At 45.0% G+C, this 26,300-nt stretch overlaps 1 protein-coding gene across 5 annotated transcripts in view; it reads right to left on the bottom strand.

The window, feature by feature from the left end:
• The window catches only part of LOC138526199 (cohesin subunit SA-2-like), a 2,217,157-nt gene that overhangs the window by 907,629 nt on the left and 1,283,228 nt on the right, over nt 1-26,300 (bottom strand). The gene's annotated exons all lie outside the window — the stretch shown is intronic.

Below are 26,300 nucleotides of genomic sequence, written 5' to 3'. Positions count from 1 at the left end.
GGTCTGGACCACCTCCTTGACCACAGTTCTGGGCCCCAAGTTTTCTCTACCGAACCTCCTACAGATGGGCCCCCACAAAAACCTTGTGAGACAATTAATCACTCCAAGAAAACACTGCCAGGGAGCTCTGCCCAGAGCCCTCCAACTTAGCTCTACCCTCCTGTTGGGAGATTTCCCTAGAAGGCCCATCTACCACCAGGAGACCACAGAAATCATTCCCCAGGAAGGAGAGATGGTGACCACTCAAGAAAACCTGGAGTGGCTCCTTTCAGCCAGATGTCAGTGGTCACTATCGCTATGGATCCTTTTATGAAGCTGTACAAAGCTATAAATGACACCATAAAAGAACAATCAACTTTACTAGGGATGTTACACTCCAGGATGATCTTTATAGAAGGTTTTATCACAGCGTAGAAGATCCCAGGAAGGGGGGGGGGGTTCTGCTGACATACAGCAGGTGGCCGGCTGCTTATGTTGTGCTAAACACTACCTACGGAACCCCAGAAGGCGGTCAAAAATACAACTAGAATGACTGAGACAGCACCAGGGATCAGCCAAACCCTAGAGAGGGCCCAAAACCTGACTGTGGCAGCAGCCCTTGTCAAAGTAATTGCAGACTTGACGGAGGGCGCCCCTGAATCCCAACCAAAGGTCGTTGAAGCTATGGGGGCCACTACACCAGGTGAGGTGCTAAACTTAAACACAGCAGCTACGGTCATAAAATTAACCACAGATACTGGTTCCACACAAACATTTCCACTCTTTGGTAGGAAAGGAGGAAGAAACGAGGTGAGCCTCGCTACAAAGATACTCCAGCCACAAACGCTGCGAGCTAAACCTAAAAGCCTTCAAATTACAAAAAACATTCTACCCTCACTAAAATGGATCAACGGATGCAGAACGCTGCACATAGCAAAATAATTTAAAAAAAATAACAAAAATCTTGGGCATAACCAACCAGTAGCAAAAAGGGTTGAGGTTAAACCAACCAGTGGCAGTGAGGAAATCTCAGCCAAGGAGGTCCTAAACACACTGCTAAATCTATCAACCTAGTTGATGGACAGCGAAGAGGCCCATCTGAGCAGAGCCCCCGTCAATACCTCTACCTACTCAATACGCCTGGATGACAGCCTTAAGGCGGTGAAATTAGCCGAAACAAACAGGACTGCAAGAACAAGGGCCGCCCCCTTGCCACTAACATGTCTCAAGACGGCTGTGTGGAAAATGAAATTCCGAAACTCACAGTACCACAAGGCCTACCAGCACCCCTCTGTGAACGGAAGGAATTAATCCTTAACGCCCTCTATCTGCAGAGTTCACTGATGCACTTTGGGGGACAGGGAGTTCCCCCAGAAAGAACAACCATCACTTCCTAAGAGACAGCGCCCTAACGACACTGTCACCTGCTAGAAACGAAGAGACGATCGCAAGCAGATCACTTAAGAGGCCCCTGAGACTGGAGAGGTTGGTTGATAAAGGGGTGGAATTGATTCTAAACAGAGCAAATGTTCTGAGGCTATGTAGGTGTATCCCGACTATCCGCCAAGTATACACTGATGACCTGGCCATCGTGGAGTTCGCAAAAGAAGAACGTCTGGACCCGGTACACCTGCACTTATGTTCGATTGTAGTAAAAAAATGTGAAGTTCTCAGCAGCTCTGAGTTTCTTGCTAATGGGCTATGACCTCACAGACCTAAGTGATGGGAGGTTAAAGGATGACAACAAACCACAATTAAAGAGCCCAAACCAAGAAAGGGCCAGGAACAGAAGTCCTCTACTACCCCTCACAAAGAAGCCCTAAAGGGCCTTCTGGTTGGACCTCAGGTAAACCCACCATTGACTCCACCTATAAAGAGGTATTTTCCCATAATCATCTAGGGATAAAGCTGAAGCAGACAAATCAAACAATGTGGTGCTTGGCTGAGAGCAACAATGACGTTAAAAAAAAAAGAAAATCATCAGAACTGCCAGAGGAGGAACATTTGTCTAGGCTTCTGACCGCCTTTTCAAATGGTCTCTCCCACTAGGACAATCCCCTGACGAAGGGTAAGAGGAACCTCACTTTGGTTTCATGGAACACACAGGGCTTTTCTCACCTCTTCGCCAAAGGGGAGCTGGACTGGGGCGAGTTGGACTTTGTATGCCTAGAAGGAACTTGGCTACAGGACTGCCCAGCCCTGGACAGGTTTATAGCTTTTCTGAATCCTGCCACGAGTGGTGTTGCTGGCGGATCGCAAGCGGGCCTACTGACCTTGGTTATGAATGCTAGAGGCCCTTACATCCAGCAAATCACTCTGGAGACTAAAGAGAACAGCCAATCTTCAAAGAAGGGAGGGCCAAAAAGTTTGACAATTATAAACATCTACTTTAATCCGTTACGTATTGCCCCAAAGGCAATGCTCGAGGAGGTGGGTCAGGCGATCGACGAAGCTAAAAACCAAGTGGCTCCATCAATTATACTCTGCAGAGAACTGAACTCTCTCTGTACTGACGAGCAGGACAAAGAACCTCGAGACAACTGACAACGCACAAGCTCAAAGAGGCGCATACTAGATGACCTTAATGGAAAGCAGGAATATCCACATCATAAATGAGCATTTTGAAATAGAAGGTTTTCGCCATCACACCTGGAAAAGAGGCTCACAAAGGATGATAACTGATTACATCTTTGTCTGGAGGGACTTGATTGAGTCTGTAGATATACACTAGTAGTACTCCCGACCATCTCCAGTGACCATAACATCCTAAAAATGACATGGTTTGACCAAGCAGTGAGAGAGAAACAAACTATGAACGGTGATAAGGAGACAGCAAACAAGGGTTGCCGCCTGAGAATGAGGAAGAAGGACATCCTACAAGCAATCGCCGTCTTCCACAAAAGACTTGGAGAACAGTCCACTCTGAGCACACTGGGGGCTGTTAACTATTTTGATAAAACGGACCAAAAGGGAAATTCAAGGGCGCCCACCTTCATGCGTATAACCTGCTGATAGCCACAAAAAACAAAAGAGATGAGGAGCTCTATTCGAAAGGAGAAGAGAACCGCGCTTCTGAGCTGGAAATTGAGGGTGAGAAAGATTAAAAACACCTACAACAACTGTCTCAAGGGTAAAAAAAAACGGTAAAAAAAAGCTTGCTTATAAAACAAGATGCAGCTGAAAACTATTAGTTCCAAGAACAGAGCTGGAATGTGGGGGCTCCTCAATCAGACAAACCAAGACACCAACTTCTCACAAATAAACGGAGTGGCAGAGGCAAGATGGATGAATTTCTTTAAAGCGCTATATGCTGCCGCTGCTATGGGTGCAAATGAGCAACAGCCCGTCCAAACCAGATGGAGTTTGAACTTCGATCTAGAAGGTCTGATCCACTTAATCAGGCGTGCCAAACCTTCACGAGCACCGGGGCTGATGGCCTTTCAAACATAACACTGAAAGAAAATCTGGTGGAATGGGCCACAATGACATAGATGATACTGAAGAACGTGCTGGAGACGCAAAAAATCCCAGGCTCCTGGATGTCGGCCAACATAGTCCCAATCTTCAAGGGTGTCAACAGAATGGACTCGAGCAATTACTGGCCTACTGCTCTATTGGATGAGTTGGGCAAAATCTATGCAGCCCTCCTCCTAAAGAGACTAAATAAATGGACAGACAACGCCAGGTGTTTCGACACCTTCCAGTCTGGCTTCGTCAAAGGCTTGGGAACTACTCCACTGATATGCATACTATCGACTGTAAAGGACAAAACCTTCAGATCTAAGGCCAAGCTTTACAGAATTTGTAGAATTTGAAAAAGCGTTTGACAGCATCAACAGAGAGCACCTATGGTCCAAACATGACACTTGGGGATGCCCCGCAGACCTTGTGGCCCAATTAAGGACCCTTCATTCCAACACCACTTCCAACACCCTTCTGAGGCCCAGGGAACACACTATCTGCAACTCTCTCTTACTAAATATTTCCCCTCTAGAACCCTGCGCTACTCTGGCACCAACTCTTTGTGTGTAAAGCATTTTGCTAAACAGCGGGCAGGAGGTCGATCTCTTGCCTCAGCTGGCTCCCTTCTTTGGAACAGCCTCCCTCTTCGTCTTGAGCAGGACATTCTTAAATTCTGGAAGTTCCTCAAGACTTTCCTCTTTATCTCTGCCTTCCCCGACTCTCCTCTGCTAATCTCACAGTTGCTTGTTTGGTGTTCAGAGCCCTTATGCATCCTCGGGCCCTGACCTCCCACACCAAATCCCCCCCAGCTTCTGTCTATCCTCAGCACTTGCCTCGGCTCACCCTACTGCCTGGAGGCTAGCACTTACCTTTCATTGCACTTCACTTGTTGCTCACCCATGAGCACCACAGCACCTATCCCATTACCCCTCCCTTCTGCACTTGTACGTTCTGAACACTCAAGGCATTTGTCTCCCCCTGCCACTGTATTTATTTCCTGTATAAGCGCCTAACAAGCAAACAATAAATAAAATGGAAAGGGTTAGATGCTTCCTGCCGACAATAGACCGGGTAAAGGGCCGACTTCATGAGAATTCGAATGAACGTACTCAAAACCAACGAAGTTCTGTCGGCTACAGCCTGAGCAAATACAACCAAAGCTAGCTGCAGATTCTGTAAAAACCTCTTCCACCTGCTCACGGAATGCAAGGCCCCATCTACGATCAGGACTCAACATTTTGGACGTTTCTTGGAACCTCTCGCAACAATAACTGCCGATGAGTGGTGGCCCATGCTGCTAAGAGGAGAGAAGATCGGTCTGTCTCTGACTGCGGTAAAATTCATAAGGGAATCCCTCGCTTTACTGGATGTCCACAGCTGACTGGGGGTTACCAAATTAACGTTTTAAACTGAAAAGGGAGACAGGGGAAGGTGCTGCTGGTGTTGTAAAGGTTTTAAATTAAACTAACATGCAAAAAAACATTTTTTTTAAAAAAAGAATCTTGTTTTTTTCTTGATTCCAATTTTAACTTTAAATCACATATTCCTTATCTTGAGCAATCTTGTTTTTTCATTTGTCTCTTCCTCAGAATATTAAACCTTGTATTGCTCCCTCAGTCTTCCAGAATACTGTCTATTCCTTGGTTCTTTCCAGTCTTTAATTGGATAATCCCATTTTCACTGGTCTGCCAGCAACTTCTTTCAAAATTGAACATTATTTCTGCAGCTCAGTTCATTTCTGACCTCCTGATGTTTTAGTACATTACTCCTATTCGTATTCTCTTCAAAATCTGTTGCATTACCTAAAAGGCAGATGTCTTTGGTCAACTGCTTATGTGGCAAAAAAGTTGGCTGTTTCCAAGGGCTTAATTGTGCCAGTGTTCTACACCTTGACATTCCTCAATTTAAATACTGTTAATTTTCTCTTCATGTTTTTTCAGCAACTGCCTTGCAGCTTTAAACATGAAGCCTTCTTGCATGTATTTTCTCCCCGTCTTTCTAGAATTTAGGATGGCTCTAAAAACTCATTTATTTCATCTTGCTTATCCTTATGTATTTCATTACTTGTCTTAATTAAATCATTTAATTATCTGACTGTCTTACATGCTGTGTTTATCATTACGTTTTTCATTCTGATGTTGCATTTATTAGTCTGTACAGCACCCCACCACCTTTGGCTCAGAGCATTTGAGCTTTAAAAGTCTTTAAAATAAAGAATGATAATATTAAGGGTCCCTCATAGGCAATCCACACACCACGTAACATTCCTTCTTTTGAAGTTTGATATAAGAATTGTTTATCTGGGATTCACCAGATGGAACTGCTAAGCAAAAACCCCAAAAGGTTGGTATCATACTACTGATAAGCATGGAACTGTGTATTAGCGTACCTACCTTACTAGACAATAGAGGGGGCAGCTCCTTTCCCACAGATTTATTTATATTTATTTTTATCCCACAGATACACACTCTGCCAATTAAGACCATCTTCTTCAACTTACATTGTGGATACCCCTTCCTAGCTGACAACTTCCTTAAGGGTTACACTGACATCTTGATTTTCTCGATGATACCAGTCCTGCAATCATAATAAGGGGCACTCTTTCAACGGGCACACTTTCAAATATCAGAATGTGTATTGTATGTGCATCATGTGCATCCTAGTGTGCAGAACCGCCCCCTACCCCCCACAGCTCCCCTACTCAGAAGAAAGGTGTGTACAAAATAATTATTGCCCCTTAATAGCACCCTGCCAACACCAATTTGAAACTACCCAGGGAATTTGAAGCAAAAAGGCGCCAAGGATTTGAAATTGACAAGACCTAAACCTCTATAAGCCTAGAAAAGGCAGCAAACCAGGGGGAGAAGTAGACACCTTTACCACTAGCCTATTTAATGCCCCCAACCCAAGTGCTGAACTACAAAGCCTCACATCCAATCAGCTCACTGCATCGAAGCTTCTGACTGCTAGGCCAGGCACAATAACATAAGCTCTGTTTCATCAGTCTGGAAGAAGGGAAGCTGGAGGGCAGATATGCCTTGCAGAGCTGTACCAAAGGAAGGACCAGGAGAACTAACAGGAGCTAGAGAAACAGGGGCCAGGTCAGACTGAAGAGTCCAGGGAACCAGACTTCTCACAGGATGAGGCAAGCACTGTACACCCTGCAAAGTAAGGCAAGCAAGGACAAGGTTGGAGTTGCCCAGGGAGGAGGAGGAAGGAAAGAGTGAAAAATGGAAAAGAGAGAGAGAGAGAGAGAGAGAGAGAGAGAGGGAGAGAGAGGGAGAGAGAGAAAGAGAGAGAGAGGAGAGAGACTGGCAGGGACAGAGACATAAAAAGTAGGTGGAGAGAATCAGACTTGTGAGGGAGAGGTTGGCTTTGGAGGAGGAGGGGCAGAGATAGAACAAGCAGAATGACACTTAGAACAGGAGGAGATTGGGGGAAAGAAGTGGAGCAAGAAGTAGGACATCAGAGGACGGACGATGTTAGAAAGCCAAAGGTCCAAAGTAGAGAACCAACATTTGCCAAGGGTGGTGTGCCAAAGGCTAATGGGGCACTAAAATGTAGGTGGCAAGACTAAAGTGGTCTGAGCTGGGATGTAATCGATGTATACGTATTATAGAAGTGGAAAACCGTGTTGACCATGGGAAAAACATTTGTAGGGCCAAAGTTTAAAGATGCTGAGAAAGGCAGCAGGAGATAGAGAGAAAGACGGAAAATAGCTAGGGGCCATGCCCTGGTCTCTGGAAGGCTCACTGAGAATCGAGCCAGGAGGGTTTGCTGAGAATCTGAGCCAGGAGTGCTCACAGAGAAGCCAGGGGCTGTGGTAGGTTCTAGCTGAACCTGAAAGTGTGACAAGCAATTCTGCACACCACCCTTTACTAGGGGTATGATAACACAGACTATAGCCTGTAAATCAACCCAGTACAGACAGGAGAGAAATAAAGGATGCAAGCATCAAATCCCAAAAGAACCAGCATTTGCTATTGTCTACAGAAAGAGCCTTGGGACCCTGAACCTACTCAGGAGCTGTGAATGCCTGTGCAAACTACAGTGCAACTGTGAATAAGATTGTGGGAATCATTCAGGGTTTTACAGTTCTGGTCACAAGCTGTTTTTCACTACATATCACTCTCACTGAATTGTGGTTTCCGGAAACCTATGCACGCTTATGTTGTTCTATATCCTATTTCGATAAAGCATCACTTTGTAAGACGCCTTAGGCCTTACTCCAACCTATGTGTTGCACAGCAAAGATAGTGTGCCTGCAACCTCTTGGACTCAAGTCTTCTGTTAGTGCTTTAGTTTGTAACACCTAGTCAACAATATATCCTGATTGTTGAAATATGCACAACATATACGTAACTTAAAGGCCTTCTCTATCAATGTGAAATGCTCTTAGAAGTCCACAGCTGCATATGAAAATCGGCAATGAGTTTCTCTAGCATCTAATTGTAGCAATTAAATGAAAACATGCCATTATCCTCATTGTCTTGTGATGGGCCAACAATAAGCATGACAAGTGAAATATATTTTCAAATACTTTCTAAAGAGAAAAACCCCTCTAGATATTAGAGGTTTGACAGATAAAAAGGATGTTTCTAACTCTGATCAATCTAAGCAAAATGAGTGTGCAAGAGGTCAACAATAGTGAATCAGTGTATACCTGACTATCTAGGAGCCTGGTCTCCCTCTGCAAATTCGTCATCTTCCCTTTCTTTTTTGCAGGGTATTTCAAAAGACTTTTGCTATGAATGGTTATGGATTAGGGGTGATGAAGCAACAACTGAAAAGGATGTTGTCATCTCTGAACAGCCTAAGCAAAAATTGTAGAGACGGTACAAACCATGATATGTAGGATATAATATGGCATTTATAACGCACCTGTACACACATGTGTCTAACAGTTTAAAGTTTGTTGGGGATCCTGGTCTCCCTCTAGAACTCAGGCTACTTCTCTTCTGCCAGGGTGATTGCGCCCTGCACACTTCTTGACACCCCACAAATACAATTGCAGGGATATAGCGGCTAGCGTGCTTCTTTTTTAAAAATAACAATTTTTATTAACTTTTTAGCAAAAAAGAAAACACTGGTCATGAACCGTTTACACCCGATCCCGATTTTGACATATTCCCCAATATTTCTCAATCCCGCTTGTAACCAACAACCAAAGCCCATAGAATCGCCCAACTGCTCTTTGTATAAAACCACCCCCACCTTGTTCTGACACCAGAGGTGCACATCGTCCATGAAACCAATACCCCTTGTCGTGACACAATTAACTTCAACTGAAAATGATACAAAAATATCGTATTTACTATTATTCCACCTCCAATATGCCCCATATTTAACCATATTTATCAGAACATCATGATATAAAGTAATATGTCCAGCTCTATGTAGTCCAATCCTCCATTTCAACTCCTTGAGAACCTCCAGGGCACCACACCTCATGACGATATCACAATTAGCCGTAAGCGGGGCTAGATGAAAGAACAGTTTCTCATACTTAGAGCCCCCAATGTCACCTTGCAAACCACAGCAATGCCAGTTTGGAATTAATATCTAAATGCAAATCCAGACCTCTGTTCAACTCTGTAAATGTCACCCCTCACCCAGTTAGCCTGCAGTAAAGGTGAAGACCAAAGCAAGTGCAGAAAGGTGCTCATTTGAATAATACATTTGGGAAAGCATGCATCAGCTGTATGTCCCATTCTGACCAATCTATCGAAGGAGTAGTATATTCTATGTAGCATTTTAAACTGAATCAAACACATCAGAACATTAATCACTATTTCTTAAGAGCACCCAATTATTCCGTCCAGCCATCATCTTCAAATGTTCCCAGATCACTCTCCTTTTAATTAAGCCAGGGGATCTATGAGTTATCTAAAAGGACTGTGTATAATGTAGATTTTTTTAGGGATCTCTGCCTCCGTCACCCACCTTTCCAGTGGACGGTCTCCAGTAAATCAACATTTCTTTTCAATTGGGGGTGAAGAGCATTCCTCCACCATAGATGCTGATACAACTGTCCCTTTGTCAAGCATCATTTCTCTTGTAAGTTTGCAAAGGACTTCAGTTGTCCATTCCATACCACATATTCTATCTTCATTATACCCAAGTTGCCCACATCCTGTCAAAAAGATCCTCAGTCAGTTCCCATAAGGAGACATTGACCCACAAGGGCGATGACTCCCTCATCCGGAGTTGTTGCCAAATCTGCAATACAGATTTACCCATGTGAGGGTGCTGTGATGAATCCAGGGAATTTGTCCTCTCTCCTCATGGAGGAGCCAGCCCTTTGAAACTAGGGTGGTGAGCCCACTAGGTTTAACACCCCCTAGGTGACAAGGCAGGTGGGATCCCACAGTGGGTGACCACGTCTTAGAGGGCAGGAAATCCCTAAAAAGGGATATGTGTTATCCACCCTTATCTCAGGAAGTTAACAGTTTTGTTGGTTATATAAGTGTGAACTTGTTCAATGACTTACAACTTCCTACACTAATGGCCGGTATGGTTTCTGACCCTCTTCAGGCACTGTCATCAACTCGGAATTGAGAATGGGAAATAAGTCAACACCCAGTTTGCGTGGCTGTGGCAATGAGAAGCCAGCACATGCCCAGCCTGGCAGGTCTTACAAGGGTCAAGCAAGGGTCTTACAAGGGTCAAGCCCACAGAACACTTGGCAACTCTTCCAAGACACCTATCGGAGAAACCCGGTTCACGAAAACCCCAAGCTGTGGAGAACGCCCAAGTATCGAGCAAGTGGCGCAACAAGGAACCGACGTCAAAGCCCTGTCAAAAAACAGTGTGAAGGGAGCGTCAGCTCAGTAAGACGTGGAGCGCCGGAAATAGACCTGAGGAGAAATCCTGCATCGGACTAATGGAAGAACAGTCCGGAGGAGCACCACACTGAGTTAGAAGGTACATGGTTACTCCAGGGAGGAGGCAGGAAGCCCCAGTTAGGGCGCAAGGCAGGAAGAGAGACAAGAAGCCCCAGAGCATGGAGAGAGATGGAGAGAAGACATGGTGTGAGGAAAGAACCAAGAGAAACAAAACCCCAAAGCAGGGAGAGAGAGACTTGAGACCCCCAGATGGGGTAAGAGAAGCAAAACCCTCAGTTGGGATGAGAGAAAGCAGAGCACACAATGGGGTGAAAGAAACCAGGCCCGAGAGTCACCAAATCCCAAGGCAAGGAGTGACACCTGAGGCCCCAGGGAGGGGTAAAAACCTGGAGATAATTCTCTGGAGCGTGTATTAGGACATTCCTTTGTGGGGAAAACCAAGAAGAATACCTGGTGTGGATTTAGGAACCAGGCATTCCCAATGATAGAAGAAAAACAGAGACTGAAATAAAGTGCTTGAGAAAGAGACTTTTGATCTTCTGTTTTGAACTGTGCTATTAGGCAAGGAGCCCCCTTGTTATGGTCTAAGACTGACACGCAACGCCAAGAAGGGGAAGTTTGAAGAGACATTTGGTCTTCTATTTTGAACAGTGGCATGGAGCAAGGAATTCCTTTGTGTTAATAAAGATACATCATGCTGGTGTTGGAAACCAGCCAGCATTCTTTCCTTTTGGGCAGCAGCCCTTATTTTACTTTTGTGAAAGCTAGGCTTTTTGTGTTCACAGTGATTCGGGACAGTAATAGCGTTAGATTAGGTTTTCTTTGTAGGACATCCTGCCAAGTGCACCTTTAGATTCCTTTCTTTTCGGTAGACATAGGGCCAAGAAACTTGGGGTACATCATGGGTTTTGGGTGGTCTAATAAAGATCCTTTTGACTCAAAATGCCACCTTGTCCACCTCCTTATTCTGACTTACCACACAGCATAAGCATATGCCTCCTATGGAATAGAACCCAAATTTGAGATTTTGCCATCCCATTAGTTCCTTCTCCGATCTTATCTCTGGACCCTCTTGTCTTGCAAATATCCAGTCATTGTCCACCACCAGATATGAAGCCCAATAGTACCTATGGAGTTCTGTCAGTCCCAAAACCCCTTTCCATGTGAGCCTATTTAGTGTCTTCAGGGCCACCCTTGGGTTTCCACTGCCACATAGCAACTTGCGAATCCCCCTCATGCTAATTGAATTCTGCTTTAGGTATTACGCATGATGTGTATGGTAAGATATACAAAAAGTGCAAATGACCACTTTAAAGATTGCATACCTTTGAAACAAGGAGTGGGGCAGCTGCAAACATCGACAGTCATTCATCTGTCAAGGACCCATTCAGCAGAGGGTCCAAGTTTAAACACAAAAAGGCAATGCTGGCCTCTTGCCATGTGAACCCAAAGGCAAATTAATGACCATAAGTCCATCTCAAGTGGGCAGTTGGCCAGGACAATCAAATCCCCTTTACTCATTGCATAGCACACATATTTGTCCCAGCTGACCCTAAGGCCACTGTGAGTTCTAAATACTTTGATCATGTCCACTCCTCTCAACCTAGATTGCTCAAATATAACAGAAAATCATCAATGTATTCAGCCCCTGTCAGCGCAAGGAGTATCCCACCAGTATCAGGTCCATCCTAATCCATTTCACCAGGGGTTCTACAACCAGTGCAAAGAGGAGGTGGGAGAGGAGGCAGCCCTGTCTCGTTCCTCTGCTCAAGGGAAATTGCTCAAACATACACCGATTTTTGCTATTTGCGTGAAGCAGCAAAGTGTGGCTAAGTGGCAGTTGCAGTCTAGCAAAGGATAGTCTTAGAAGAACGGCGTGCTGGCAGTGAATTGCTTTGGCCTCCTTGATTCAGCAATCAAATTTACTGCCTGACGCTGCTTTACATCCTGAGTGCTGCACATAGTGCAGCGCGTGAATCGGAAAATTGCTGCTTAGTGGCAGTTACAGTCTGCGAGTCGGTGATCGTGGAGTGTGCACTAGCTGATTAAGAGCACAGCACCTAGTATATCCATATCCTGCTTCGTGGACTGTGCTTGCTTGTTTGAATTGGTGACAACACCGTTATTGTTCAATCTTTTAGGTGAGTTGAGCCTCACCAATATACAATTACAATACCACTGGTCTTTTCTTTTTAGCATGCAAGTAAAATGCCTTCTAAAAGCAAATCTAAAAAGCAGGGAATATAATTTGCCCTCACGCAGCTTAGACCAGCAGAGCCCCACCTCTTTACCCTCCACTAGCAAAACAAACATACATAATGGGATGTGCGGGGCAGTAGGCCAAGGTCATGCAAACAGAAGCAAGCCCAGAGTAAAGATAACCACGTACCTCCCGCGAGGGGGCCATGACACAAACGAGGATGTGCCACCCATGAAACCTCAAATATTGAATGCAATTCATCTAAGTTGGCACCCACTGATAATATTAAACTTATGCTATTCTCTACAAACTTAAATAGCTAAAAATGTGGCTGCTGTTAGCACAATACATGATGATAGACACACCACCTTCACAGGTTAGCCCTCATATTATACAAATTCCAGAGAGGCTGCAAACAAACAATAGATTGTCTGCATCACCAGCTTTGTTTGCAGACAAAGAAGAGAAATGCATCTTAGTTTACGCCATAGCAAGCATATCTTCAGGAAGCACTTCTGTTGGCACGCTGCAATTTGGACCAAAAATATAGCTAAAACTGTGCAAGAAGATACAGGAGGACATACTGGATCAAAGATCAATACTGCAACACATAGAACCTACTGAAAGCAATGCTATCTGTGTTAAAGTGGCAAATGAAAAAATACCCTTATTTAATCGTACAATTATCCCCAAAAAAGAATTACTTCCCAAAAGAGGGAATACTACTATTACTACTGCCCCTAATCAAGAGGTAAACACCACAGGGGTTATACAATCGCAGCCCCCGCTTTCACTTAAAATGGATGATGACCAAGGTATCTATACGCAGGGGTGTTGCTAGGTCTGGAAAAGACCCGGGGCTACGCTAATGTCGGAACTGTCGGGACTGGGGGCTAGCTAGCCTTTTGGTTGTAGCTCCTGAGATTCTATCCGGGGCTACAACCAGAAGACCAGGGGCTATAGCCCCCTTAGCCCCTTCCCTTGCAACGCCTCTGTCTATACGTCTCGTAAGGAGAGGCGACGACAGAAAAAATTGAATATATTAAAATCTAAACTGGGAGCAAAGAAGTCAGTTACATTTAATGAAGCTAACTCGCCTATTAAGGGGGATTAGGGTGAAGTGTGGTACCAGCTTGCACAAAAAAAGCCAGAAAGAGAATTAATCGGAGACTAAAAAGAATAAATATGGCCGAGGGGTCTTTTAAGAACTGGGCAATTAAGCAGACTAATGAGGCACCAGTAAATACCGGCACAGATGAATCTGAACTCTCAGACACTTCATTGGTTGAAAGCCACTATACGTCTGGTGACTGGTGTTCTATACCTGAAGTGGAATCCACACACTCTCTACAACAGCATGAAAATAGTTTGCAGAATGCAAAATGTTCTTCACTGAATGCTCCAGAGATGTTTAAAGATGGAAATACAGTGTCTGAATCGAGCTATTCATTTACAATATGTAATTATTTTTTTGATAAAAATTATAATTTTCTTGATAGGGCACATATATTGAATATTTGTAATTCTATTCCACAATGAAGGGTTTTACATTCTGGTGACATTGACTTAATTGAATTTACCAATTACTAGAGTTCATTGTTTCTCCAGGGACACAGTAACTTTGATAAAAAAAAACTATTTAGATAACTTCTTAACATTAGGATATGATTTAGATCATAAAGGAGGGATGGAAGATAACTAGTGAATTTACAGTCTCTGGTGTTAGTAATGGCACACCTGGCTGGGATTGGTTGTCAGGATTTCTATCGGTCTCACCTGCAAAAAGACCATGATTGTGTAGTATAAGCACTTGGAATTCCCATGGTCATACACATTGTACAAGCAGCAGTGGATGAGATCACCTCTTGAAATCTATGGATGTATTTGTCATTCAGGAGAGTTGATTGACTAATCAATTCTCCTTGGATGGTTTGAGAAACCTGAGGGTATCCTCTCTCCTACTCCCCCTGGATCTTCTTCTCAGGAGGCCAGGGAAATGCCATTGCTTTTGGATCTTGACCCTGGGGGAGGAGAAGCGAAGGAGGATCGCCTCGGGTGGAGAATCCATGGGGATTGGGCGCGAAATATCCTCAGGCCAGACGCGATATTCCGAATCTTGTTTTCAGGAAGAACCCTCTATGCCAGAGGTAGTAGTGGAGTATTGCTATCCCAGTACCACTGACCCGAAAAATGCCCAAAGATATTACCACTCTAGAAGCATCAGAAAGAGAGTGAAGAAGAGAGGGGTCAAGGATAGAATAGGAGAGACATGATATCCCCCGTTTCCTATAGAAGAAAAACCTAACCGTCCACCACCATGTATAGGCTACTGTAAGCCAACTCCCCCCATTTTCCCACATTTTATACCTGACAGTATTGGCATGAGGAAGAGGCAACAGAGTAGTGAACACTAAAAACCCATTTCACCACGAGGAAGATGCCTGCAGAGTACTATGAGTGTCAGGCATGTCCCTTTATAGTCAGGCAAGCCCAATTGAGAATCCACACCTGCAACCTGTGAAATCGTTGCGGGTGTATGATATGATATGATATTTTATTTGTATCGCGCAGGTGTTTCAGAGCATGACAAGGCAAGGGAGAGGAACAGAGAAGAACGAAACAATGATCTTACTAGACCCAGTGACATTGAGATCGTGCAAGTGCATGGGAAAGGGGAAAAGTGCGGAGCAGAAGATAGACAGATAAATAATAATAAATACAAAATGAAATAGATAATGAAGCAATAAACAGGGATAGTGCAGCCAGCAAGTGGCAAGTGCTGTGTTTACGGCAGCAGAACTGGGTATGTCTGATAAGTGCATAAAAAGAAGAAAGTGGGGGGGAAAGGGGCGGACTGTATGGGTACAGATACATTCCCCAGTGCAAGGGGTGGCCGGGAGGCACTGCAGAAGGGTGGCAGGGTGAGCAGGTACCTGGGCCAAGGGGACAGAGGGTGGCCAGGTGCACAGTGCCAAGAGAGAGCAGATCAGCAAGGGAGAAGGGGAGCAAAGGCAGATGCAAAGAAGAAGTCCTTGAGGTGCTTCCGTACCGGAGACAGTCCTCAAGTTTTAGAGTGGCAGGGTGGCTGTTCCAGAGGGAGGCCCCGGCCGAAGACAGAGATCTACCCCCAGCTTGTTTCTTTGAGAAACGACTGACCCTAAGGGAGTAAGAGGTAGAGGAGCAAAGAGCTCGAGAGGGGAGGTATTTGCGGAGGGATAGATGGAGGTATTTTGGACCCAGGCCCCAAAAAGCCTTGTGGATAAGGCTGAGGGTTTTAAATTTAATCCTTGCAACCACTGGGAGCCAATGGAGAGATATCAGAGCTGGAGAGATACGATCCCAGGGCTTGAGGCCAAGGACAAGGCTCGCAGTCTTTTTCTGGATTAGTTGCAGAGGGTGAAGAGTAGAGGCAGGTAGATTTAGAAGGAGGCTGTTACAATAGTCCAACCTAGAGAGAACCAGAGCTTGGGAGACAGTGAGATTCTGGGGGAAGGAGAGGAAAGGAAGAGTACCTCTGAGGGGGTGCAGTAGGAAGGTTGACTTTTTACAGACCTCAGAGATGTGGGCGGAGTAGGAAAGTGTGGAGTCAAAGATGACCCCAAGGTTCTTAGCCTCACAGGTGGGGATAGGAGGAGGGCCAAGCGAGGCCGGCCAGAGAGAGAAGGGAAAGGATGGCATTCAGACAGAGATCACTGGCGGCCTGCCAATCTTGAATGGCAGTTAGGCAATCAGAGATGAGGGAGGGAGAGGAGGTGGCCGAGGGCAGCCTGAAAATGAGTTGAGTGTCGTCAGCATAGCACTGGAAATTTGAGCATAGAATGGCAATGCAGTGGGCGAGAGTTGCCAGGTATTGGTTGAAAAACCAGGGCGAGAGGTTAGGCCCCTGGGGAACACCACATGTAGAGAGGAAGATAGAGGATAGGAAGGACCCCAGTTGGGTCGATCAGAGAGGAAGGTGGCCAGCCAGGCCAGAGCCTGATCAGTGATACCCAGGTTCTCACAGAGATGGTTGAGCAGGATGGTATGGTTGACCGTGTCGAAGGCGGAAGAGAGATCAAGTAGGATGAGGACAGAGGGAATGTTCGAGTCAAGGTTGGAGAGCAGATCTTCACGAATGTTCAGGAGAGCAGTTTCCGTGCTTCTAGCTGCTCTGAAACCAGACTGGTGGTCATGGAGACAGCCAACAGAATCAGAATGAACGTTAAGCTGAGAGATGGTCAGCCTTTCCAGGAGTTTGCCCAGAAAGGGAGTAATGGAGGTTGGGCCGGACAGTAAGGATCAGCTGTGGGTTTCTTGAGAAAAGGATGCACAAGGACTGCGAGAACAAGGGCCGCCCCCCTTGCCACTAACATGTCTCAAGGCGGCTGTGTGCAAAAAGAAATTACGAAACTCACAGTACCACGAGGCCTACCAGCACCCCTCTGTGAACGGAAGGAATTAATCCTTAACGCCCTCTATCTGCAGAGTTCACTGATGCACTTTGGGGGACAGGGAGTTCCCCCAGAAAGAACAACCATCACTTCCTAAGAGACAGCGCCCTAACGACACTGTCACCTGCTAGAAACGAAGAGACGATCGCAAGCAGATCACTTAAGAGGCCCCTGAGACTGGAGAGGTTGGTTGATAAAGGGGTGGAATTGATTCTAAACAGAGCAAATGTTCTGAGGCTATGTAGGTGTATCCCGACTATCCGCCAAGTATACACTGATGACCTGGCAATCGTGGAGTTCGCAAAAGAAGAACGTCTGGACCCGGTACACCTGCACTTATGTTCGATTGTAGTAAAAAATGTGAAGTTCTCAGCAGCTCTGAGTGTCTTGCTAATGGGCTATGACCTCACAGACCTAAGTGATGGGAGGTTAAAGGATGACAACAAACCACAATTAAAGAGCCCAAACCAAGAAAGGGCCAGGAACAGAAGTCCTCTACTACCCCTCACAAAGAAGCCCTAAAGGGCCTTCTGGTTGGACCTCAGGTAAACCCACCATTGACTCCACCTATAAAGAGGTATTTTCCCATAATCATCTAGGGATAAAGCTGAAGCAGACAAATCAAACAATGTGGTGCTTGGCTGAGAGCAACAATGACGTTAAAAAAAAAAGAAAATCATCAGAACTGCCAGAGGAGGAACATTTGTCTAGGCTTCTGACCGCCTTTTCAAATGGTCTCTCCCACTAGGACAATCCCCTGACGAAGGGTAAGAGGAACCTCACTTTGGTTTCATGGAACACACAGGGCTTTTCTCACCTCTTCGCCAAAGGGGAGCTGGACTGGGGCGAGTTGGACTTTGTATGCCTAGAAGGAACTTGGCTACAGGACTGCCCAGCCCTGGACAGGTTTATAGCTTTTCTGAATCCTGCCACGAGTGGTGTTGCTGGCAGATCGCAAGCGGGCCTACTGACCTTGGTTAGGAATGCTAGAGGCCCTTACATCCAGCAAATCACTCTGGAGACTAAAGAGAACAGCCAATCTTCAAAGAAGGGAGGGCCAAAAAGTTTGACAATTATAAACATCTACTTTAATCCGTTACGTATTGCCCCAAAGGCAATGCTCGAGGAGGTGGGTCAGGCGATCGACGAAGCTAAAAACCAAGTGGCTCCATCAATTATACTCTGCAGAGAACTGAACTCTCTCTGTACTGACGAGCAGGACAAAGAACCTCTAGACAACTGACAACGCACAAGCTCAAAGAGGCGCATACTAGATGACCTTAATGGAAAGCAGGAATATCCACATCATAAATGAGCATTTTGAAATATAAGGTTTTCGCCATCACACCTGGAAAAAAGGCTCACAAAGGATGATAACTGATTACATCTTTGTCTCGAGGGACTTGATTTAGTCTGTAGATATACACTAGTAGTACTCCCGACCATCTCCAGTGACCATAACATCCTAAAAATGACATGGTTTGACCAAGCAGTGAGAGAGAAACAAACTATGAACGGTGATAAGGAGACAGCAAACAACGGTTGCCGCCTGAGAATGAGGAAGAAGGACATCCTACAAGAAATCGCCGTCTTCCACAAAAGACTTGGAGAACAGTCCACTCTGAGCACACTGGGGGCTGTTAACTATTTTGATAAAACGGACCAAAAGGGAAATTCAAGGGCGCCCACCTTCATGCATATAACCTGCTGATAGCCACAAAGAACAAAAGAGATGAGGAGCTCTATTCGAAAGGAGAAGAGAACCGCGCCTCTGAGCTGGAAATTGAGGGTGAGAAAGATTAAAAACACCTACAACAACTGTCTCAAGGGTAAAAAAAAACGGTAAAAAAAAGCTTGCTTATAAAACAAGATGCAGCTGAAAACTATTAGTTCCAAGAACAGAGCTGGAATGTGGGGGCTCCTCAATCAGACAAACCAAGACACCAACTTCTCACAAATAAACGGAGTGGCAGAGGCAAGATGGATGGATTTCTTTAAAGCGCTATATGCTGCCGCTGCTATGGGTGCAAATGAGCAACAGCCCGTCCAAACCAGATGGAGTTTGAACTTCGATCTAGAAGGTCTGATCCACTTAATCAGGCGTGCCAAACCTTCACGAGCACCGGGGCTGATGGCCTTTCAAACATAACACTGAAAGGAAATCTGGTGGAATGGGCCACAATGACAGAGATGATACTGAAGAACGTGCTGGAGACGCAAAAAATCCCAGGCTCCTGGATGTCGGCCAACATAGTCCCAATCTTCAAGGGTGTCAACAGAATGGACTCGAGCAATTACTGGCCTACTGCTCTATTGGATGAGTTGGGCAAAATCTATGCAGCCCTCCTCCTAAAGAGACTAAATAAATGGACAGACAACGCCAGGCGTTTCAACACCTTCCAGTCTGGCTTCGTCAAAGGCTTGGGAACTACTCCACTGATATGCATACTATCGACTGTAAAGGACAAAACCTTCAGATCTAAGGCCAAGCTTTACAGAATTTGTAGAATTTGAAAAAGCGTTTGACAGCATCAACAGAGAGCACCTATGGTCCAAACATGACACTTGGGGATGCCCCGAAGACCTTGTGGCCCAATTAAGGACCCTTCATTCCAACACCACTTCCAACACCCTTCTGAGGCCCAGGGAACACACTATCTGCAACTCTCTCTTACTAAATATTTCCCCTCTAGAACCCTGCGCTACTCTGGCACCAACTCTTTGTGTGTAAAGCATTTTGCTAAACAGCGGGCAGGAGGTCGATCTCTTGCCTCAGCTGGCTCCCTTCTTTGGAACAGCCTCCCTCTTCGTCTTGAGCAGGACATTCTTAAATTCTGGAAGTTCCTCAAGACTTTCCTCTTTATCTCTGCCTTCCCCGACTCTCCTCTGCTAATCTCACAGTTGCTTGTTTGGTGTTCAGAGCCCTTATGCATCCTCAGGCCCTGACCTCCCACACCAAATCCCCCCCAGCTTCTGTCTATCCTCAGCACTTGCCTCGGCTCACCCTACTGCCTGGAGGCTAGCACTTACCTTTCATTGCACTTCACTTGTTGCTCACCCATGAGCACCACAGCACCTATCCCATTACCCCTCCCTTCTGCACTTGTACGTTCTGAACACTCAAGGCATTTGTCTCCCCCTGCCACTGTATTTACTTCCTGTATAAGCGCCTAACAAGCAAACAATAAATAAAATGGAAAGGGTTAGATGCTTCCTGCCGACAATAGACGGGGTAAAGGGCCGACTTCATGAGAATTCGAATGAACGTACTCAAAACCAACGAAGTTCTGTCGGCTACAGCCTGAGCAAATACAACCAAAGCTAGCTGCAGATTCTGTAAAAACCTCTTCCACCTGCTCACGGAATGCAAGGCCCCATCTACGATCAGGACTCAACATTTTGGACGTTTCTTGGAACCTCTCGCAACAATAACTGCCGATGAGTGGTGGCCCATGCTGCTAAGAGGAGAGAAGATCGGTCTGTCTCTGACTGCGGTAAAATTCATAAGGGAATCCCTCGCTTTACTGGATGTCCACAGCTGACTGGGGGTTACCAAATTAACGTTTTAAACTGAAAAGGGAGACAGGGGAAGGTGCTGCTGGTGTTGTAAAGGTTTTAAATTAAACTAACATGCAAAAAAACATTTTTTTTAAAAAAGAATCTTGTTTTTTTCTTGATTCCAATTTTAACTTTAAATCACATATTCCTTATCTTGAGCAATCTTGTTTTTTCATTTGTCTCTTCCTCAGAATATTAAACCTTGTATTGCTCCCTCAGTCTTCCAGAATACTGTCTATTCCTTGGTTCTTTCCAGTCTTTAATTGGATGATCCCATTTTCACTGGTCTTCCAGCAACTTCCTGGACCCATTTTCAAAATTGAACATTATTTCTGCAGCTCAGTTCATTTCTGACCTCCTGATGTTTTAGTACATTACTCCTATTCGTATTCTCTTCAAAATCTGTTGCATTACCTAAAAGGCAGATGTCTTTGGTCAACTGCTTATGTGGCAAAAAAGTTGGCTGTTTCCAAGGGCTTAATTGTGCCAGTGTTCTACACCTTGACATTCCTCAATTTAAATACTGTTAATTTTCTCTTCATGTTTTTTCAGCAACTGCCTTGCAGCTTTAAACATGAAGCCTTCTTGCATGTATTTTCTCCCCGTCTTTCTAGAATTTAGGATGGCTCTAAAAACTCATTTATTTCATCTTGCTTATCCTTATGTATTTCATTACTTGTCTTAATTAAATCATTTAATTATCTGACTGTCTTACATGCTGTGTTTATCATTACGTTTTTCATTCTGATGTTGCATTTATTAGTCTGTACAGCACCTCACCACCTTTGGCTCAGAGCATTTGAGCTTTAAAAGTCTTTAAAATAAAGAATGATAATATTAAGGGTCCCTCATAGGCAATCCATACACCACGTAACATTCCTTCTTTTGAAGTTTGATATAAGAATTGTTTATCTGGGATTCACCAGATGGAACTGCTAAGCAAAAACCCCAAAAGGTTGGTATCATACTACTGATAAGCATGGAACTGTGTATTAGCGTACCTACCTTACTAGACAATAGAGGGGGCAGCTCCTTTCCCACAGATTTATTTATATTTATTTTTATCCCACAGATACACACTCTGCCAATTAAGACCATCTTCTTCAACTTACATTGTGGATACCCCTTCCTAGCTGACAACTTCCTTAAGGGTTACACTGACATCGTGATTTTCTCGATGATACCAGTCCTGCAATCATAATAAGGGGCACTCTTTCAATGGGCACACTTTCAAATATCAAAGTGTGTATTGTATGTGCATCATGTGCATCCTAGTGTGCAGAACCGCCCCCTATCCCCCACAGCTCCCCTACTCAGAAGAAAGGTGTGTACAAAATAATTATTGCCCCTTACTAGCACCCTGCCAACACCAATTTGAAACTACCCAGGGAATTTGAAGCAAAAAGGCGCCAAGGATTTGAAATTGACAAGACCTAAACCTCTATAAGCCTAGAAAAGGCAGCAAACCAGGGGGAGAAGTAGACACCTTTACCACTAGCCTATTTAATGCCCCCAACCCAAGTGCTGAACTACAAAGCCTCACTTCCAATCAGCTCACTGCATCGAAGCTTCTGACTGCTGGGCCAGGCACAATAAAATAAGCTCTGTTTCATCAGTCTGGGAGAAGGGAAGCTGGGGGGCAGATATGCCTTGCAGAGCTGTACCAAAGGAAGGACCAGGAGAGCTAACAGGAGCTAGAGAAACAGGGGCCAGGACAGACTGAAGAGTCCAGGGAACCAGACTTCTCACAGGATGAGGCAAGCACTGTACAATCTGCAAAGTAAGGCAGGCAAGGACAAGGTTGGAGTTGCCCAGGGAGGAGGAAGGAAGGAGTGAAAAATGGAAAAGAGAGAGAGAGAGAGAGAGAGAGAGAGAGAGAGGGAGAGAGAGAAAGAGAGAAAGAGAGAGAGAGAGGAGAGAGACTGGCAGGGACAGAGACATAAAAAGTAGGTGGAGAGAATCAGACTTGTGAGGGAGAGGTTGGCTTTGGAGGAGGAGGGGCAGAGATAGAACAAGCAGAATGACACTTAGAACAGGAGGAGATTGGGGGAAAGAAGTGGAGCAAGAAGTAGGACATCAGAGGAAGGACGATGTTAGAAAGCCAAAGGTCCAAAGTAGAGAACCAACATTTGCCAAGGGTGGTGTGCCAAAGGCTAATGGGGCACTAAAATGTAGGTGGCAAGACTAAAGTGGTCTGAGCTGGGATGTAATTGATGTATACGTATTATAGAAGTGGAAAACCGTGTTGACCATGGGAAAAACATTCGTAGGGCCAAAGTTTAAAGATGCTGAGAAAGGCAGCAGGAGATAGAGAGAAAGACGGAAACTAGCTAGGGGCCATGACCTGGTCTCTGGAAGGCTCACTGAGAATCGAGCCAGGAGGGTTTGCTGAGAATCTGAGCCAGGGGTGCTCACAGAGAAGCCAGGGGCTGTGGTAGGTTCTTGCTGAACCTGAAAGTGTGACAAGCAATTCTGCACACCACCCTTTACTAGGGGTATGATAACACAGAATATAGCCTGTAAATCAACCCAGTACAGACAGGAGAGAGATAAAGGATGCAAGCATCAAATCCCAAAAGAACCAGCATTTGCTATTGTCTACAGAAAGAGCCTTGGGACCCTGAACCTTCTCAGGAGCTGTGAATGCCTGTACAAACTACAGTGCAACTGTGCATAAGATTGTGGGAATCATTCAGGGTTTTACAGTTCTGGTCACAAGCTGTTTTTCACTACATATCACGCTCACTGAATTGTGTTTTCCGGGAACCTATGCACGCTTATGTTGTTCTATATCCTATTTCGATAAAGCATCACTTTGTATGACGCCTTAGGCCTTACTCCAACCTATGTGTTGCACAGCAAAGATAGTGTGCCTGCAACCTCTTGGACTCAAGTCTTCTGTTAGTGCTTTGGTTTGTAACACCTAGTCAACAATATATCCTGATTGTTGAAATATGCACAACATATACGTAACTTAAAGGCCTTCTCTATCAATGTGAAATGCTCTTAGAAGTCCACAGCTGCATATGAAAATCGGCAATGAGTTTCTCTAGCATCTAATTGTAGCAATTAAATGAAAACATGCCATTATCCTCATTGTCTTGTGATGGGCCAACAATAAGCATGACAAGTGAAATATATTTTCAAATACTTTCTAAAGAGAAAAACCCCTCTAGATATTAGAGGTTCGACAGATAAAAAGGATGTTTCTAACTCTGATCAATCTAAGCAAAATGAGTGTGCAAGAGGTCAACAATAGTGAATCAGTGTTTACCTGACTATCTAGGAGCCTGGTCTCCCTCTGCAAATTCGTCATCTTCCCTTTCTTTTTTGCAGGGTATTTCAAAAGACTTTTGCTATGAATGGTTATGGATTAGGGGTGATGAAGCAACAACTGAAAAGGATGTTGTCATCTCTGAACAGCCTAAGCAAAAATTGTAGAGACGGTACAAACCATGATATGTATGATATAATATGGCATTTATAACGCACCTGTACACACATGTGTCTAACGGTTTAAAGTTTGTTGGGGATCCTGGTCTCCCTCTAGAACTCAGGCTACTTCTCTTCTGCCAGGGTGATTGCGCCCTGCACACTTCTTGACACCCCACAAATACAATTGCAGGGATATAGCGGCTAGCGTGCTTCTTTTTTAAAAATAACAATTTTTATTAACTTTTTAGCAAAAAAGAAAACACTGGTCATGAACCGTTTACACCCGATCCCGATTTTGACATATTCCCCAATATTTCTCAATCCCGCTTGTAACCAACAACCAAAGCCCATAGAATCGCCCAACTGCTCTTTGTATAAAACCACCCCCACCTTGTTCTGACACCAGAGGTGCACATCGTCCATGAAACCAATACCCCTTGTCGTGACACAATTAACTTCAACTGAAAATGATACAAAAATATCGTATTTACTATTATTCCACCTCCAATATGCCCCATATTTAACCATATTTATCAGAACATCATGATATAAAGTAATATGTCCAGCTCTATGTAGTCCAATCCTCCATTTCAACTCCTTGAGAACCTCCAGGGCACCACACCTCATGACGATATCACAATTAGCCGTAAGCGGGGCTAGATGAAAGAACAGTTTCTCATACTTAGAGCCCCCAATGTCACCTTGCAAACCCCAGCAATGCCAGTTTGGATTTAATATCTAAATGCAAATCCAGACCTCTGTTCAACTCTGTAAATGTCACCCCTCACCCAGTTAGCCTGCAGTAAAGGTGAAGACCAAAGCAAGTGCAGAAAGGTGCTCATTTGAATCATACATTTGGGAAAGCATGCATCAGCTGTATGTCCCATTCTGACCAATCTATCGAAGGAGTAGCATATTCTATGTAGCATTTTAAACTGAATCAAACACATCAGAACATTAATCACTATTTCTTAAGAGCACCCAATTATTCCGTCCAGCCATCATCTTCAAATGTTCCCAGATCACTCTCCTTTTAAGTAAGCCAGGGGATCTATGAGTTATCTAAAAGGACTGTGTATAATGTAGATTTTCTAGGGATCTCTGCCTCCGTCACTCACCTTTCCAGTGGACGGCCTCCAGTAAATCAACATTTCTTTTCAATTGGGGGTGAAGAGCATTCCTCCACCATAGATGCCGATACAACTGTCCCTTTGTCAAGCATCATTTCTCTTGTAAGTTTGCAAAGGACTTCAGTTGTCCATTCCATACCACATATTCTATCTTCATTATACCTAAGTTGCCCACATCCTGTCAAAAAGATCCTCAGTCAGTTCCCATAAGGAGACATTGACCCACAAGGGCGATGACTCCCTCATCCGGAGTTGTTGCCAAATCTGCAATACAGATTTACCCATGTGAGGGTGCTGTGATGAATCCAGGGAATTTGTCCCCTCTCCTCATGGGGGAGCCAGCCCTTTGGAACTAGGGTGGTGAGCCCACTAGGTTTAACACCCCCTAGGTGACAAGGCAGGTGGGATCCCACAGTGGGTGACCACGTCTTAGAGGGCAGGAAATCCCTAAAAAGGGATTTGTGTTATCCACCCTTATCTCAGGAAGTTAACAGTTTTGTTTGTTATATAAGTGTGAACTTGTTCAATGACTTACAACTTCCTACACTAATGGCCGGTATGGTTTCTGACCCTCTTCAGGCACTGTCATCAACTCGGAATTGAGAATGGGAAATAAGTCAACACCCAGTTTGCGTGGAACATAAAGATCCAGTCAACATTTAACCTGCAGAAGAGCAGAGTAGGCTGCAAAGCTGCAGGAGGGGATGCCTCCTCCTGGGAGCTGTGGCAATGAGAAGCCAGAACATGCCCAGCCGGGCAGGTCTTACAAGGGTCAAGCCCACAGAACACTTGGCAACTCTTCCAAGACACCTACCGGAGAAACCCGGTTCACGAAAACCCCAAGCTGTGGAGAACGCCCAAGTATCGAGCAAGTGGCGCAACAAGGAACCGACGTCAAAGCCCTGTCAAAAAACAGAGTGAAGGGAGCGTCAGCTCAGTAAGACGTGGAGCGCCGGAAACAGGCCTGAGGAGAAATCCTGCATCGGACTAATGGAAGAACAGTCCGGAGGAGCACCACACTGAGTTAGAAGGTACATGGTTACTCCAGGGAGGAGGCGGGAAGCCCCAGTTAGGCCGCAAGGCAGGAAGAGAGACAAGAAGCCCCAGAGCATGAAGAGAGATGGAGAGAAGACATGGTGTGAGGAAAGAACCAAGAGAAACAAAACCCCAAAGCAGGGAGAGAGAGACTTGAGACCCCCAGATGGGGTAAGAGAAGCAAAACCCTCAGTTGGGATGAGAGAAAGCAGAGCACACAATGGGG

The sequence above is a fragment of the Ambystoma mexicanum genome, chromosome 7p (genome assembly GCF_040938575.1).
Source record: "Ambystoma mexicanum isolate Mex_15411 chromosome 7p, UKY_AmexF1_1, whole genome shotgun sequence".
Classification (NCBI taxonomy): Eukaryota; Metazoa; Chordata; class Amphibia; order Caudata; family Ambystomatidae; genus Ambystoma; species Ambystoma mexicanum.
The sequence above is the reverse complement of the archived record's forward strand: the minus strand, read 5'-3'. Positions and strand labels throughout refer to the sequence as shown.